We start from the raw sequence: 18,673 nt of genomic DNA, 5'->3' as shown, positions 1-18,673 counted from the left end.
TGCAGATGAAGCATAGCATGACATGAAGCCACCACTCATTACACTGATCAAGAACAATTGTTCCTACGACGGAAATCCATTGGAGGATCCTCAACAGCATATATCCACTTTTCTGAAGACTTGTAGTGCTGTCAAAACTGATAGTCCAGATCATGACACTTATAAGATCCTTTGTTATTCCCTTTCTCATTAAGGGGTGAAGCTGCACAATGGCTTGAAGCTTTTCCCCAAGGAAGTATCACTAGTTGGGACGATTTGGTCACCAAATTTCTGGCCAAATTCTCCCCACCCCGACAGATCATCAAGCTGGAAGAGGGGGAATGTCCATTCACACAAGGAGAAGAAGAACCACTCTTCAAGGCATGGGAAAGATACAAGAAAGCAACTGATAAAGTGGGCTTCCGAGCTTTCTATGAAGGATTAACCCCAGAAACAAGAAAAGCAGTGGACTACTTCTCAGACGGCCTACTCAAAGCAACAACAATTGCTCAAGGAATTGCAAATTTCAATGACCAAGGAGTCAACAACCAACACTCATATGAGAAACCACAAAATGCAATCCTAGAAAAAGAAGTAAAGAATTTTGAAGGAGTGAATGCATGCGTGAACCTGAACAAACAAATGCACCATCAAACACAGCAAAACATGGAGCTGAGAGATAGAAAAGTTGATTGCCTACAGTCTGCTACAGGGAATGCCCAATTTCCACCATGGAGACCCCATTCTTATCTGAGAATGAGGGAGTCTCAACACCAAAAACAAGGAAGTTTCAACCAGGGCAAATCCATGACCACAAACAACCAACATCACTCACCCACTAATACCAATTAAAGCCAATACTCACAACACAGACACTTCCAGACTCATTCCGACTGGAGAAGGACCGAGTACCAAAATCACGAACCAAGGGACTTCAATTATAACAACCCCAACTTCACAAACCAACAAAAACACCATTATAGTAACAACAACCACTACATGCCACCACAACACCCACCCCTCCAACCTTTAACATCCCACAACCAACCAATCTCACAAGACCCTCAGAGGATCACGAACTTGGAGATCTTAATGGAGAGAATGATGAAACACCAAGAGGAGATAACAAAGAATCAAGAGATTTCAATCAGAAGAATTGAGGGGCAGATAGCTCAACTGGTGAAGCACTTTGCAGAAATGAGTGAGAAGAGGGTAAATACTCTCCCCAGAGCCACTGAAGATAAACCAACTAACAACGAAGATGCTGCAAAGAAGGAAGGATGGAAAAGGATCATAGAGGAAAGTAAGAAAACCTTGGACAAAGAAAGTACCAGCCAAGAAAAACACAACAAGGAATTCTTACAAGGAGAGACAGAGGATAGAATTAAAGAAAAGCAGAAAATCCCCACTGGAAAATTTTCACTAGGGGATAGAGTAACGATAAGCAGTCAAACCATGAAGGTGTCCCCATAGCTGTCTGATCACTACATTGTGACTAAATCCTTCCACAGGAATTCATAGAGGTCATCAAAGAAGAGACCGGAAGGAAGTTCACTGTGAAGAAAGACAAGCTAAGGCATTGTGATTTTCAATCTTCATGATCAGTAGAATGGAGGATGTCAAGCTAGTGACAATAAAGAAGCGCTTGTTGGGAGGCAACCCAACCTGAGGTAGTTTTCTTTCGTAGCTTTTTCAATAAAAATGTTGAATAATTGGTATGCATTGCAAGGAGCTAACTTTGGTGTTGCACACCAAAATAATTTAAGGGAGAATGAAGGATTCTAAGTTTGGTGTTCCACCAAAATCTCATTTAAAAGAACATTCTCACCTCTTGCATAATGCTAGCTCCAAGCAACCAAACAAATTATTCAACCATTTAACTGCTTTCTAGCTTTAATTCCACAACCTTTAGCAAGGACACAAGGTTTCACATATGGTTAACTTGTTGCATAAGAGGCAGTGGCAAGCAATTAAGTTTGGTGTCTCCAACACCTAAATAAATCCAAGAGCCACACTCAATTTATGCATACTAACCATGTAATTAAGGGCTTGAGAAGCAAGCAACTTTGAGAATTATGCAGGACATGAGTCAACGATTGAAGATATTGTGCATCTTAACTCAAAGAAAACACAACAGAAGGAAGAATCAAAGGGCTGCAACTTCAAAGGTTGTATCTAAACTTAATCCTTGCTGCTGTGAATTGTTTTGAACATGGAAACCATTATATATCCTGCTAAAGTGTTTATCTAGTTGCAAGTGAAGTTGTTTGATTAAGTATGCTAAATCTGCATATTGCTTGTCATCCATCACCTAGCTGAATTTTGTTATGTTTCCCATATGCTTGAATAAAAGAGAATTGTTTGAATTGGAAAGTAAATATCCAATGTTGCATGAGTTAGAATGGAAGTTAATGGTGGTGTATGTATTTGATTTAATGCATAACTCATGAAATAATTGCTGCATAGTATCATTTTCATTGAAGTGTGAGCTAACTTGCTATTATAAAGGTTCTCATCAATAAAGAAAAGCCCTTGAGAAAGAAAATAAAACAGAAGGAAAAGGAAGAAGAAAAAGCCAATGTGGCAAGAAAAACAAAGAATAAAGGTTGAACACTAATAGCTTGGACCCTAGGACATATGCCTGTGGTGTTCTTGTACTAGGATATCCTTGGACAAGTAAATTCTAAGGGGTATTTTAAAACCCGGTCACTTAGATCAACTGATTTGGGATGGCCAATTGGAAGTCCACAATAAAGAGCAACTTAGATACAGAACACTTAGTTATCCAAAGAGATGCTGGGCATCAATGATCCTAGGAGGAAATAGTGAGCCATGTGTCTCTGGTGGAAAGATGTTGAGTAAAAATAAAGCCAAAGGCTACTACTGCAACATTTGACACCAATCCTCCAAAAGAATAATAAGCTTGTTAAGCAACATAAGATTTTTGTTTTCTGAATGAATGCTTGAATAGTGCATAATTTTGATTTATTACAAGTCATCATATACCCATTTTTCAAGCTAATTTCACTTGTTTTATTAGTCTTTATGCACTTTCTTGCATCCTAAGTAAGTGATTTGGAATGAAAATGCATAACTTCTTTAAATCAAGCAACTACCATTAAATTGATGCTAACTCATGAGGTTTGAGCTAAATTTAATTGATTTTTAATTGATTTATAAGCCTTGTGAATTTAGTGATACTTTGAGTGGTTGTTTTGATTATTTGAAGGTGAAGAAAAAAAAGAAAAGAGGAAGCGTGGCTTAAGAAAGCGTAGCCCAAGGAGAAGAGAGTGTGGCGCATGGAAGGGAGGAAGCAAACATTGCCCTCCACAAGGGCACACTTCCCTCCAGGAGGGCAACATAATGAAACAAGCTTGAGAAGCAACACTGCCCTGCCCTCCTCAAGGGCGGAGCACAATGTGATGCCAAGGATCAAGGAGAGCAAAAACTCTGCCCTGCCCTCCTTAAGGGCAATATCGGGCTCATCAAAGGAATAAATTCAAGGAAAAAGCTTACCAATGCTTGCCACAAGGATCGAACATGGCACCATGAGGAAGCAAGGAACTAGGCGTGACTTTGGTGCCAAGAAAACCAAGGAAAAGAAGCAGCGTGTGCATCCACCAAGTTTCGAACTTGGAACTTCACTTTTGGAAACATTGCCCTGCCCTCCGCGAGGACAGGGCAGCATTTTGTGGTGCACGGCCAGCGGGCAGAATCTGGCGCACCAAGGGGGTCTCGGCAGTATCAGCACGCACGGGCAGCAGAATCTGGTGCACCAAAAAACTCTGCCCTGCCCTCCACAAGGGCAGGGCAGCCTCCTGGAAGCAAATTTTCTTGGGCTGAAAATTGGATTAAAAATCCAATTTAATTCAATTCTTCACCAAATCAAAAGCCCATCCAAATCCCAAGATCCAAGAATAGAAAGTGTATAAATAGGAGATAATTTGATGTAATTAGGACCTTTCTTTGGAGCTTTGAATCTTTACTTTTATTTTTTAACTTTTGAACTTTCTCTTGGAGACTTCACTAAATTTCAGAGAATTGGGGAGGAGAATTGATCTCTCTTCTTCCTCGTTCTTGCTTGTGCATTTTTACTTTTCTTGTTTGAGTTTTGGGTGTGAAGAATTGAGGAAATTCTGTCTCAATCTCCATTCAAAATCTCTTTAATTCCTCTTCTGCCTATTTGAGTTCAATCTGATTTCCTTTACTGCTTCTTTTCAATTTCTTGTCAATTGCTTTGTGAACTTGGATCTGGGAAGGGAATTGAGATCTAGACTCTGCTATCTAGTCTCTAAAGCCCTGAGATCTCATTTTCCTTTTTGGTTCTTCTGTGAACCCCTGCTGCAATTTAATTTCCATTTCTGTTTGAGAGCTAGTTACTTCCAATTCATCTTCTGCTTTATTAATTGTTGCAATTTAATTTCCCTTGCTGAAATTCTGAATTCCCAATCCTCAATTCCCTTTTTCCATTCAAGCAATTTACATTTCTTGCATTTTAAGTTACTGAAATTTACATTTCTTGCACTTTAAGTTTCAGTCATTTAATTTCTTGTTCTTTAAGATTCAGCATCTTTTACTTTCCTGCTCTTTAATTTACTGCAATTCTCCCCTCTCCCTTTACATTCCAAGCAATTTAGTTTCTGCTAATGCTAAACCACTTAACCAATACTTGATTCGCTTGACTAAATCAAGCACTAAACTAAAATTGCTCAATCCTTCAATCCCTGTGGGATCGACCTCACTCCCGTGAGTTTTATTACTTGATGCGACCCGGTACACTTGCCGGTGAGTTTTGTGTTGGATCGTTTTCCACACATCAGAGTCCACCTTAGTGATGGTGGTGTCTTCTTCTTGAAGGACCAATGATATCCTTGAGCTCCTCTATTTCTTTTCCTTGCCTTTGTTGCTCCTCCCTCAAAGCTCTTTGATCTTCTCTAATTTCATTGAGAATGATGGAGTGCTCTTGGTGCTCCACCCTTAATTGGTCCATGTTATAACTCAAGTCTTCTAGAGAAGTGTTGAGTTATTCCCAATAGTTGTTTAGAGAAAAATGCATCCCTTGAGGCATCTCAGGGATTTCTTGATCATGAGATTCCTCATGCATCTCTTGAGATCTATGAGTAGGCTCTCTTGTTTGCTCCATCCTTTTCTTAGTGATGGGCTTGTCCTCATCAATGGGGATGTCTCCTTCTATGATAACTCCAACTGAGTAGCATAGATGGCAAATAAGATGAGGAAAAGCTAGCCTTGCCAAGGTGGAGGGCTTTTCGGCTACTTTGTAGAGTTCTAAAGAGATGACTTCATGAACTTCTACTTCCTCTCCAATCATGATGCTATGGATCATGATGGCCCGATCCACAGTAGCTTCGGATCAGTTGCTAGTGGGGATGATGGAGCGTTGGATGAACTCCAACCATCCTCTAGCCACAGGCTTAAGGTCCAGTCTTCTTAATTGAACTAGCTTGCCTTTTGAGTCTCTTTTCCATTGAGCTCCTTCCACACATATGTCCATGAGAACTTGGTCCAACCTTTGATCAAAGTTGACCCTTCTAGTGTAGGGGCGTGCATCTTCTTACATCATAGGCAAGTTGAATGCCAACCTTACATTCTCTGGACTGAAATCTAAGCATTTCCCCCGAACCATTATAAGATAATTCTTTGGGTTCGGGTTCATACTTTGATCATGGTTCCTAGTGATCCATGCATTGGCATAGAACTTTTGAACCATTAAGATTCTGACTTGTTGAATGGCGTTGGTCAGAACTTCCCAACCTCTTCTTTGGATTTCATGTCGGATATCCGGATACTCATTTTTCTTGAGCTTGAAAGGGACCTCGGGGATCTCCTTCTTCTTGGCCACAACTTCATAGAAGTGGTCTTGATGGGCTTTTGAGATGAATCTCTCCATCTCCCATGACTCGGAGGTGGAAGCTTTTGTCTTCCCTTTCCTCTTTCTAGAGGTTTCTCCGGTCTTAGGTGCCATAGATGGTTATGGAAAAACAAAAAAGCTATGCTTTTACCACACCAAACTTAGAATGTTGCTCGCCCTCGAGCAAGAGAAAAGAAAGAATGGAAGAAAAAGAAGAAGATAGGAAGGAGAAGGAGAGGGTAGTGTATTCACCCAAGAGGGAGAAGATGTGTTTGTGATGTGTGAAAATGAAGAAGGATAGAGGGGTTTATATAGTGGGGGGAGATGGTAGTAGGTTTGGTCATTAGGGTGGGTTTGGGTGGGAAGGAGATTTTGAATTTTGAAGGTAGGTGGGGTTTATGGGGAAAAGAGGATGGATGTGAGTGGTGAAGAGGTAATGGGGAAGAGAGATTGAGGTGATTGGTGAAGCGTGTTTGGGGAAGAGTGTTATTGGGTTGTGTGAAAGAAGAGAGAAGGTGAGTTGAGGTAGGTGGGGATCCTGTGGGGTCCACAGATCCTGATGTGTTCCTGTGGGATCCACAGATCCTGAGGTGTCAAGGATTTATCATCCCTGCACCAATTAGGCGTGTAAAACACCCTCTGCATGCAATCCTGGTGTTTAACGCCAGATTGATGCTTGTTTCTAGCGTTAAACACCGACTCTATGCTTGTTTTGTGCGTTCAACGCCAGTCTGTAGCATGTTTCTAGCGTTGAACGCCAGTTCCATGCTTGTTTCTGGCGTTTAACGCCAACTCTCCTCAGCGTGTAATCCTGGCATTTGAACGCCAAACTATTGCTTGTTTCTGGCGTTCAACGTTAGATTCATGCTCTGTTCTGGCATTGAACGCCAGCCAGATGCTCCTTACTGGCATTCAAATGCCAGTAAGCTCTTCCTCCAGGGTGTGCTGTTTCTTCTGCTATTTTTGATTCTATTTTTAATTTTAGCATTTATTTTGTGACTCCACATGATCATAAACCTAATAAAACATAAAAGAACAATAGAAATATAGATGAATAAAAATTGGGTTTCCTCCCAATAAACATTTCTTTAATGTCAATAGCTTGACAGTGAGCTCTCATGGAGCTCACAGATCATCAGAGCATTGTTGGGACCTCCCAACACCAAAGTTAGAGTTTGAATGTGGGGGTTCAACACCAAACTTAGAGTTTGGTTGTGGCCTCCCAACACTAAACTTAGAGTTTGACTGTGGGGGCTTTGTTTGACTCTGTATTGAGAGAAGCTTTTCATGCTTCCTCTCTATGTTTACAGAAGGATAACGTTGAGCTTTAAACACAAGGTAGTCCCCATTCAATTGAAGGACTAGTTCACCTCTGTCAACATCAATCACAGCTCCTGCTATGGCTAGGAAGGGTCTTCCAAGGATGATGCATTCATCCTCATCCTTCCTAGTGTCTAAGATTATGAAATCAGCAGGGATGTAAAGGCCTTTAACCTTTACCAACACGTCCTCTACCAATCCATAAGTTTGTTTTATTGACTTGTTTGCCATCTCTAATGAGATTCTTGCAGCTTGTACCTTAAAGATCCCCAGTTTCTCTATTACAGAGAGTGGCATAAGATTTATACCTGACCCCAGGTCACACAGAGCCTTCTCAAAGGTCATGGTGCCTATGGTACAGGGTATTAAGAATTTACCAGGATCTTGTTTCTTTTGACCCATGTATCTAGTTCACAAATGAGCAAGGGAGGTTCACCTTTCCAAGTCTCATTACCAAACAACTTGGCATTCAGCTTCATGATGGCTCCTAGATATTGAGCAACTTGCTCTTCAATTACATCTTCATCCTCTTCAGAGGAAGAATAGTTCTCAGAGCTCATGAATGGTAAAAGGAGGTTCAATGGAATCTTTATGGTCTCTAGGTGAGTCTCAGATTCCTTGGGTTCCTCAGTTTGGAACTCCTTTTTATTTAGAGGACATCCCAAGAGGTCTTCCTCACTGGGATTCACGTCTTTCTCCTCCTTTGTGCATTCGGCTATATTGATTATATCAATGGCCTTGCACTCTCTTTTTGGATTCTCTTCTGTATTGCTTGGGAGAGTACTAGGAGGAGTTTCAGTGATTTTCTTACTCAGCTAGCCCACTTGTGCCTCCAAATTTCTAATGGAGGACCTTGTTTCAATCATGAAACTTGAAGTGGCCTTAGATAGATCAGAGACTATGTTTGCTAAGCTAGAGGGGCTCTGCTCAGAATTTTCTGTCTGTTGCTGAGAAGATTATGGAAAAGGCTTGCTATTGCTAAGCCTGTTTCTTCCACCCTTATTAAAGCCTTGTTGAGGCTTTTGTTGATCCTTCCATGAGAAATTTGGATAATTTCTCCATGAGGAATTATAGGTGTTTCTATAAGATTCACCCATGTAATTTACCTCTGCCGTTGCAGGGTTCTCAGGATCATAAGCTTCTTCTTCAGAAGATGCCTCTTTAGTACTGTTGGATGCATTTTGCCATCCATTCAAACTTTGAGAAATCATGTTGACTTGCTGAGTCAACATTTTGTTCTGAGCCAATATGGCTGGTGCATGAAATTGCAAATCACACTTTTCACAACTCGTACCACTAACCAGCAAGTGCACTGGGTCGTCCAAGTAATACCTTACGTGAGTAAGGGTCGATCCCACGGAGATTGTTGGCTTGAAGCAAGCTATGGTTATCTTGTAACTCTTAGTCAGGATATAATATCACTAATAATTTTTAGTTTTAATTGTAAAAAGTAAAAAAGCATGAAATAAATACTTATTATGCAATAATGGAGAATATGTTGGAGTTTTGGAGATGCTTTGTCTTCTGAATTCCTGTAACATAATGCTTTCTCACTTTCAAACATGCAAGGCTCCTTCCATGGCAAGCTGTATGTAGGGCATCACCGTTGTCAATGGCTAATTCCCATCCTCTCAGTGAAAATGGTCCAAATGCCCTGTCACAGCCCGGCTAATCATCTGTCAGTTCTCGATCATTTTTGAATAAGATCCGTTGATCCTTTTGCGTCGGTCACTACGCCCAACACTCGCGAGTTTGAAGCTCGTCATAGTCATCCAATCCCAAAATCCTACTCGGAATACCACAGACAAGGTTTAGACTTTCCGGATTCTCAAGGATGCTGCCAATGGATTCTAGCTTATACCACGAAGATTCTGATTAAGGAATCTAAGAGATACTCATTCAATCTAATGTAGAACGGAGGTGGTTATCATGCACACGTTCATGGATTGAGGAAGGTGATGAGTGCCATGGATCATCACCTTCTTCATAGTGAAGCGCGAATGAACTTTTTGTTAGAATCATTATCCATTAACAATGAACTTTTTGTTAGAATTATTATCCTGAAGCTCCACGTATCCATATGGTGATACACTTGTAATCACATATGGACCTCTCCACCGGGATTTTAATTTTCCGAGGAATAATCTGAGCCTAGAATTAAACAGCAGAACTTTTTTCCCTGGCTCAAAGACTCTGGATGACAATTTCTTATCATGCCATCTTTTTGCATTCTCTTTGTAAATTTTTGCATTCTCAAAAGCATTGAGTCTGAACTCCTCTATCCCATTTAACTGGAGCAATCGTTTTTCTCCAGCTAACGTGGCATCAAGGTTTAAGAATCTGGTTGCCCAATAGGCCTTATGTTCCAGTTCCACTGGCAAGTGACAGGCTTTTCCATACACAAGCTAGTTTGGAGAGGTCCATATATGAGTCTTGAATGCTGTTCTGTATGCCTATAGAGCATCATCCAAGCTTCTTGCCCAATCCCTTCTATGGTTAATCACAGTCCATTCTAGGATTCTTTTAAGTTCTTTATTATAGACTTCAGCTTGCCCATTTGTCTATGGATGATATGGAGTTGCCACCCTGTGGCTAACTCCATATCGAACTAAAGCAGAGTAAAGCTGTTTATTGCAGAAATGAGTGCCCCCATCACTGATTAGTACTCTAGGGATACCAAATCTGCTGAAGATGTGTTTCTGGAGGAATTTTAGCACTGTCTTTGTATCATTAGTGGGTGTTGCAATAGCTTCCACCCATTTGGATACATAATCCACTGCCACCAGAATATAAGTGTTTGAGTATGATGGTAGGAAAGGCCCCATAAAGTCAATACCCCATACATCAAACAATTCAATCTCCAAGATCCCTTGTTGAGGCATGGCATAACTGTGAGGTAGATTGTCAGATCTTTGGCAACTGTCACAATTAAGTACAAACACTTGGGAGTCTTTATAGAGAGTAGGCCAGTAGAAGCCACATTGGAGAACTCTTGTGGCTGTTCGCTCACTTCTAAAATTTCCTCCATACTGTGATCCATGGCAGTGCCAGAGGATCTTCTGTGCTTCTTCTTTAGGCACACATCTAAGGATCACTCCGTCTGCACATCTCTTGAAGAGATATGGTTCATCCCAAAGATAGTACTTTGCATTTGTGATCAATTTCTTTGACTGCTGCCTACTATACTCTTTGGGAATGTATCTCACTACCTTGTAGTTTGCAATGTTTGCAAACCATGGAACTTCCTGGATGGCAAAGAGTTGCTCATCTGGAAAGTTTTCAGAGATCTCAGTAAGAGGGATGGACACCCTTTCTACTGGTTCTATTCGGGACAGGTGATCCGCTACTTGGTTCTCTGTCCCTTTTCTGTCTCTTATTTATATATCAAACTCCTGCAGAAGCAACACCCATCTGATGAGTATGGGTTTTGAATCCTGCTTCGTGAGTAGATATTTAAGAGCAGCATGGTCATTGTACCCAATCACTTTTGATCCCACTAAATAGGATCTGAACTTGTCAATTGCGTAAACCACTGCAAGTAACTCTTTTTCTGTGGTTGTGTAGTTCTTCTGAGCATCATTTAAAACACGACTGGCATAGAAAATGACATGCAGAAGCTTGTCATGCCTTTGTCCCAACACTGCACCAATGGCATGGTCACTGGCATCACACATCAGTTCAAATGGTAATCTCTAGTCTGGTGCAGAGATGATTGGTGTTGTGACCAGCTTAGCTTTCAGAGTCTCAAATGCCTGCAGACACTTCTTATCAAAGATAAATGGCGTGTCAGCAGCTAGCAGATTACTCAAAGGTTTGGCAATTTTTGAAAAATCTTTTATAAACCTCCTATAGAATCCTGCATGCCCCAGAAAGCTTCTGATTGCCTTAACATTGGCAGGTGGTGGTAATTTTTCAATTACCTCTACTTTAGCTTGATCCACCTCTATTCCATTGTTCGAAATTTTGTGCCCAAGGACAATTCCTTCAGTCACCATAAAGTGACATTTCTCCCAGTTTAAAACAAGGTTAGTCTCTTGGCATCTCTTTAGAACAAGTTCTAGATGGTCAAGACAGGAGCTGAATGAGTCTCCAAACACTGAAAAGTCATCCATGAAGACTTCCAGAAAATTTTCCACCATATCAGAGAAAATAGAGAGCATGCACCTTTAAAATGTTGCAGGTGCATTGCACAGACCAAATGACATTCTTCTATATGCAAATACTCCAGATGGACATGTGAATGCTATTTTCTCTTGATCCTGGGGATCTACTAAAATTTGATTATAACCTGAATATCCATCCAGAAAGTAGTAGTATTCATGACCTGCTAGTCTTTCTAGCATCTGGTCTATGAATGGTAAAGGAAAATGATCCTTTCTGGTAGCTGTACTGAGCCTTCTATAATCAATACACATACGCCACCCTGTAACTGTTCTTGTAGGAACTAGTTCATTTTCTTCATTATGAACCACTGTCATGCCACCTTTCTTGGGGACGACTTAGACAGGGCTTACCCAGGGGCTATTAGAAATAGGATAAATAATCCCAGCCTCTAGTAATTTAATGACCTCCTTCTGCACTACCTCCTTCATGGCTGGATTCAGCCGCCTCTGTGGTTGATCCACTGGCTTAGCATCACCCTCCAATAGGATCTTGTGCATGCATCTGGCTGGGCTAATGCCCTTAAGATCACTGATGGACCACCCAAGAGCTGTCTTGTGTGTCCTTAGCACTTGAATTAGTACTTCCTCTTCATGTGACTCTAAGGTAGAGCTTATGATTACAGGGATGGTATCACCTTCTCCCAGAAATACATATTTCAGGGAGGGTGGTAATGGTTTGAGCTCGGGTTTGGGAGGTTTTTCCTCTTCCTTAGGGATTTTCAGTGGTTCTATTATTCTCTCTGGTTCCTCCAGATCAGGCTGAGCATCTTTAAAGATATCCTCTAGCTCTGATTCGAGGCTCTCAGTCATATTGACCTCTTTTACCAGAGAGTCAATAATATCAATGCTCATGCAGTCGTTTGGGGTGTCTAGATGCTGCATAGCTTTGACAACATTCAACTTAAACTCGTCCTCATTGACTCTCAGGGTCACTTCCCTTTTTTGGACGTCAATGAGGGTTTGTCCTGTTGCTAGGAAAGGTCTTCCTAGAATGAGAGTTGCACTCTTGTACTCCTCCATTTCCAACACCATAAAGTCAGTGGAAAAGGCAAATGGCCCAACCTTGACAATCATGTCTTCAATTACGTCTGATGGGTATTTAATGGAGCCATCAGCAAGTTGGAGACATATCCGGGTTAGTTTAACTTCATCAGTCAACCCAAGCTTTTTGATAGTAGCTGCAGGTATTAGGTTAATACTTGCCCCAAGATCACATAGAGCTTGCTTGGTACAAGTACCTTCTAATGTGCATGGTATCATAAAGCTTTTCGGATCTTTAAGCTTCTTAGGTAAGCTTTTTAGAATGACTGCACTGTATTCTTCAGTGAGGTAAACGTTCTCAGTTTCCCTCCAATCCTTCTTATGACTTAAGATCTCTTTCATGAACTTAGCATAAGAGGGTATTTGCTCAAGTGCCTCTGCAAACAGAATTTTTATCTCAAGAGTCATGAGATAGTCTGCAAAGCGGGCAAATTGCTTATCCTGTTCCGCTTGGCGGAGTTTCTGAGGATAAGGCATTTTGGCTTTGTATTTCTCAACTTTAGTTGCTACAGGTTTATTGCCTACAGCCGTGGGTTGAGAAGCCTTTTTAGAGGAGTTGCTATCAGTAGTTGTATATGTCTGATCCCCACTGGTGTTTGAATACCAGGGGTGGAAGCTAGAGTGGCGTTAGACACCAACTCCTTACCTGTTTCTGGCGTCTGAACGCTAGAACTGAGCTTCCCTTGGGCGTTCAATGCCAGTTCCTTGCTTGTTTCTGGCGTTGGATGCCAGGAGTGAGCATGGGTTCGGCGTTCAATGCTAGCTTTCCACCCATTTTTTGGCGTTTGAGTGCCAGAATTATTCCTCTCTGGGCTCTGACTATCCTCAAAGGGATTTTGGGTAGCAGTCTGTTCATTTCTTGGCTTCCTGCTGCCTTGAAGTGAGGTATTTAATATTTTTCCACTTCTTAATTGAACTGCTTGGCATTCTTCTGTTATTTGTTTTGATAACTGCTGTTTTGTTTGCTTCAACTGCACTTCCATATTCATATTAGCCATTCTTATTTCTTGCAATATTTTCTTGAATTTGGCTAACTATTTTCTTTGAAAATCTAATTGCTGATTGAATTCAGTAGCTTGATCTGCAGGACTGAGTTCAGCAGTTACTATTTTAGCATCTTTGTTGATGAAAGGTTCACTGCTTAGGTACAGATGCTGATTTCTGGCAACTGTATCAATAAGCTCTTGAGCTTCTTCTATTGTCTTTCTCATGTGTATAGATCCACCAGCTGAGTGGTCTAGAGAAATCTGAGCTCTCTCTGTAAGCCCATAATAGAAGATGTCTAACTGCACCCACTCTGAAAATATTTCAGAGGGGCATTTTCTCAGCATCTCTCTGTATCTCTCCCAGGCATCATAAAGGGATTCATTATCTCCTTGTTTAAAGCCTTGGATGCTCAGTCTTAGCTGTGTCATCCGTTTTGGAGGGAAGTATTGATTCGGAAATTTTTCTGACAGTTGTTTCCATGTCTTTATGCTAGCCTTAGGTTGGTTATTTAACCACCTCTTGGCTTGGTCTTTTACAGCAAATGAAAATAGTAATAGCCTGTAGACATCCTGATCTACTTCCTTATCATGTACCGTGTCAGCAATTTGTAAAAATTGTGCCAGAAACTCTGTAGGTTTTTCTTGTGGAAGACTGGAATACTGACAACTTTGCTGCACCATGATAATGAGCTGAGGATTCAACTCAAAACTACTAACTCCGATGGAGGGTATACAGATACTACTCCCGTATGAAGCAGTAGTGGGGTTAGCATATGACTCAGAGTCCTTATGGACTGTTCATTTCCACTTAGGTCCATGATGGAGAAAGGGAGATGATGTGGATTTATTTTATTTATTTCATTATAAAAAAGTAATTTTCGAAATAATAAAATAAAATAAAATAAAAACTAAAATAAAAAATAAAAATAAAATCTAAAAAAATATTTTAAAAATTTTCGAAAAAATGAGGAGAGAAAAAGTGGTTAGGATATTTTTGAAAAAGATGTGATTTTTTTTAATCTTCAAAGGATAAAATTTTGAAAATTTTTGAAATTGAAATCTGAATTTTTATAGAAAATTTCGAAAATTTTGCTTGAAAATAGTTAGAGAAGATAATTTTTTTATTTTTGAATTTTTTGATGAAAGAGAAAAACACACAAAAGACACAAGACTTAAAATTTTTAGATCTAATGTTCTTTGCTTTCGAAAATTTTGGAGGGAAAACACCAAGGAACACCAAACTTAAAAATTTTAAAATCAAAACACAAAGAAGACTCAAGAACACTTTGAAGATTCACAAGAACAATAAGAACAAAAGAAAGAACACCAAACTTAAAATTTTTTGAAAACTAAATTAAATTTTCGAAAATTAAAGAAAATTAACAAGAGAACACCAAACTTAAAGTTTGGCACAAGATTCAATCAAAGAAAAAATTATTTTTGAAAAAGTTTTAAAAAGAAGATGCCCAATTGCCAGGAACATAAGCAACGCTCTAGCCAAGTGAGCTATAAATTTAACGTGTTTTAAAAAGGTATTTAATAAATAATTTTTTTTAAAACTAAAAATTTGAAAAAGCACAAGAAAAACAATAAAAGACACAAAACAAGACAAACCAAATATCAAACAAGAAAAATTGACAAGAACAATTTGAAGATCAAGGAAAACTAAGAACACGCAATTCGAAAAATTGAGAGACAAAGAAAAGCATGCAATTGACACCAAACTCTTAAAAAAAACAAAAATTCATAAAGAAAAATAATATTTTTGAAAAAAAAATTTTTAAAAGGAATAATAGAAGATGCAATCCTAGTGACTCTAAAAAAACAAAATTTTCCTAATCTAAGCAACGAGATTCACCTTCAGTTGTTCAAACTCAAACAATCCCCGGCAACGGCGCCAAAAACTTGGTGCACGAAATTACAAATCACACTTTTCACAACTCGTACCACTAACCAGCAAGTGCACTGGGTCGTCCAAGTAATACCTTACGTGAGTAAGGGTCGACCCCACGGAGATTGTTGGCTTGAAGCAAGCTATGATTATCTTGTAACTCTTACTTAGGATATAATATCACTAATAATTTTTAGTTTTAATTGTAAAAAGTAAAAGAGTATGAAATAAATACTAATTATGAAGTAATGGAGAATATGTTGGAGTTTTGGAGATGCTTTGTCTTCTGAATTCCTGTAACATAATGCTTCCTCACTTTCAAACTTGCAAGGCTCCTTCCATGGTAAGCTGTATGTAAGGCATCACCGTTGTCAATCGCTACTTCCCATCCTCTCAGTGAAAATGGTCCAAATGCTCTGTCACAGCACGGCTAATCATCTGTCGGTTCTCGATCATGTTGGAATATGATCCATTGATCCTTTTGCCTCTGTCACTACACCCAACACTCGCGAGTTTGAAGCTCATCACAGTCATCCAATCCCAGAATCCTACTCGGAATACCACAGACAAGGTTTAGACTTTCTAGATTCTCAAGGATGCTGCCAATGGATTCTAGCTTATACCACGAAGATTCTGATTAAGGATTCTAAGAGATACTCATTCAATCTAATGTAGAATGGAGGTGGTTGTTAGGCACACGTTCATGGATTGAGGAAGGTGATGAGTGTCATGGATCATCACCTTCTTCATAGTGAAGCGCGAATGAACATCTTAGATAAGAACAAGCGTGTCTGAATGGAAAACAGAAATAATTGCATTAATTCATCGAGATGCTGCAGAGCTCCTCACCCCCAACAATGGAGTTTAGAGACTCATGCCATCAAAAGGTATATAATTCAGATCTAAAATGTCATGAGATACAAAACAAGTCTCTAAAAGTTGTTTAAATACTAAACTAGTAGGCTAGGTTTACAGAAAATGAGTAAACTAAGATGAATAGTGCAGAAATCCACTTCTGTAGCTCTGGATGTCTACTTTCAAACCGAATTGAGAGCGTGCCAATTGGACTCCTGTAGCTCTAAAAAATCTATTCCGAGTGCAGGGAGGTTAGAATCCAACAACATCAGTAGTCCTTTTTCAGCCTGAATCAGATTTTTGCTCAACTCCCTCAATTTCAGCCAGAAAATACCTGAAATCACAGAAAAATACACAAACTCATAGTAAAGTCTAGAAATATGACTTTTGCCTAAAAACTAATAAAAATCTACTAAAAACTAACTAAAACATACTAAAATCTACATGAAATTACCCCCAAAAAGCATATAAAATATCCGCTCATCAATGGCATTCAGAGCATCAATTTCAATAACTCCCTTCCTTTGAGGCGTCCCATTACTCACAGGATTCTTCTCAGATGTGTACATGAATTGGTTGTTTGCAACTGTGTCAATGAGTTCTTGAGCTTCTGCAGGCGGTTTCTTTAGGTGAATAGATCCACCTACAGAATGGTCCAGTGACATCTTAGAGAACTCAGATAGACCACTTTGAAAGCATGTCAGAAGGACATCTTTTGGTCATCTGCTTGTATCTTTCCCAAGCTTCATAGAGGGATTCACCATCTTTTTGTTTGAAGGTCGTAACATCCACTCTAAGCTTGCTCAGCTTTTGAGGAGGAAAGAACTTAGCCAAGAAGGCCGTGACCAACTTATCCCAAGAGTCCAGGCTATCTTTAGGTTGTGAGTCCAACTATGTTCTATCTCTGTCTCTTATAGCAAAAGGGAAAGCATGAGCCTGTAGACTTCAGGATCTACTCCATTAGTCTTAACAGTCTCACAGATCTGCAAGAATCCAGTTAAAAACTGATAGGGATCTTCTGATGGAAGTCCATGGAACTTGCAGTTCTATTGCATTAGAGCAACTAGTTGAGGTTTCAGCTCAAAATTGTTTGCTCCAATGGCAGGGATTGAGATGCTTCTTCCATCAAATTTGGAAATAGGTGTAGTATAGTCACCAAGCATCCTCCTTGCATTATTATTTTTGGCTGCCATCTCCTTTTTCTTTTCGAAAATTTCTGTAAGGTTGTCACTGGATTGTTGTAATTTAGCTTCTCCTAGTTTCCTCTTCAGAGTCCTTTTAGGTTCAGGATCTACTTCAACAAGAATATTCTTGTCCTTGCTCCTGCTCATATGAAAAAGAAGGGAACAGAAAATAATAATAGGGATCCTCTTTACCGCAGTAAAAAAGATTCCTTTATGTTAGTAGAAGAAGAAGAAAATAGAAGAAGGAGAAAAGAAAAACTCGAACTCAGTGAGGAAGAAGGGGTTCGAATTTTAAGATGAAGAGAAGTGTTAGTAAATGAAGAAATAAATAGAAAGAGATGAGAGAGGGAGAAATTCAAAAATAAATTTTGAAAAAGGGTTAGTGATTTTCAAAAATTAAGATAAGAAAAACAATTAAAATTAAAATTTGAAACAATTAGTTAATTAAAAGAATTTTGAAAAAAGAGGGAGGCATTTTCGAAAATTAGAAAGAGAAAAGTACTTAGGTGGTTTTGAAAAAGATAAGAAATAGTAAAACAAACAAAAGGTCAATTAGTTAGTTAAAAAAGATTTGAAATTCAATTTTGAAAAGATAAGAAGTTGGAAAAGATTTTAAAATTGAATTTGAAAAAGATATAATTTGAAAAAAAGATATTTTGGAAAGATATGATTGAAAAAGATATTTTTGGAAAAGATTTGATTTTTAAAATTAAAATTGATTACTTGACTAACAAGAAACTAAAAGATATGATTCTAGAATTTAAAGATTGAACTTTTCTTAATAAGAAAGTAACAAACTTCAAATTTTTCAATCAATCACATTAATTGCTAGTAAAGTTTTCAAAATTTTGAAATAAAAATAAGAAAAAGATTTTGAAAATAATTTTTAAAAATTTTTGAAAATAATAGAAAAATGAAAAAGATTTGATTTTTGAAAAAGATTTTGAAAAGATAAGATTTTTAAAATTGGAAATTTGACTTGACTTATAAGAAATAGCTAAGTTTTTTAAATTTTTTGACTAATTCAACTCAAATTTTCAAAAATTATGAGCAAAATAAGGAAAAGATATTTTTTTATTTTTGAATTTTTAATGAGGAGAGAGAAAAACAACAAAAATGACTCAGAACATGAAAATTATGAATCAAAACACATGATGCATGCAAGAACACTATGAATGTCAAGATGAACACCAAGAACACTTTGAAGATCAAGATGAACATCAAGACTTATTTTTGAAAAACTTTCAAGAAAAGAAAAACATGCAAGACACCAAACTTAGAAATTTTTCATGCTTAGACACTATGAAAGCAAAAATGCATATGACAAACAACAAAAAATACAAAACAAGAAAATTGAAAGATAAAACAAGAAGACTTATCAAGAA

The 18,673-nt window shown here is 38.7% G+C and overlaps 1 non-coding gene across 1 annotated transcript; it reads left to right on the top strand.

Annotated features, from left to right (window-relative positions):
- The first annotated feature begins 16,797 nt into the window (after positions 1-16,797).
- LOC127742844 (small nucleolar RNA R71) lies at positions 16,798-16,905 on the top strand. Its single transcript, XR_008004221.1, has one exon. It is a non-coding gene; the product is annotated as a small nucleolar RNA R71 (small nucleolar RNA).
- Positions 16,906-18,673: the final 1,768 nt, after the last annotated feature.

Source organism: Arachis duranensis, chromosome 1 (genome assembly GCF_000817695.3).
Source record: "Arachis duranensis cultivar V14167 chromosome 1, aradu.V14167.gnm2.J7QH, whole genome shotgun sequence".
In the NCBI taxonomy this organism is placed as follows: domain Eukaryota; kingdom Viridiplantae; phylum Streptophyta; class Magnoliopsida; order Fabales; family Fabaceae; genus Arachis; species Arachis duranensis.
This window is presented reverse-complemented; position numbering and strand designations above follow the sequence as displayed.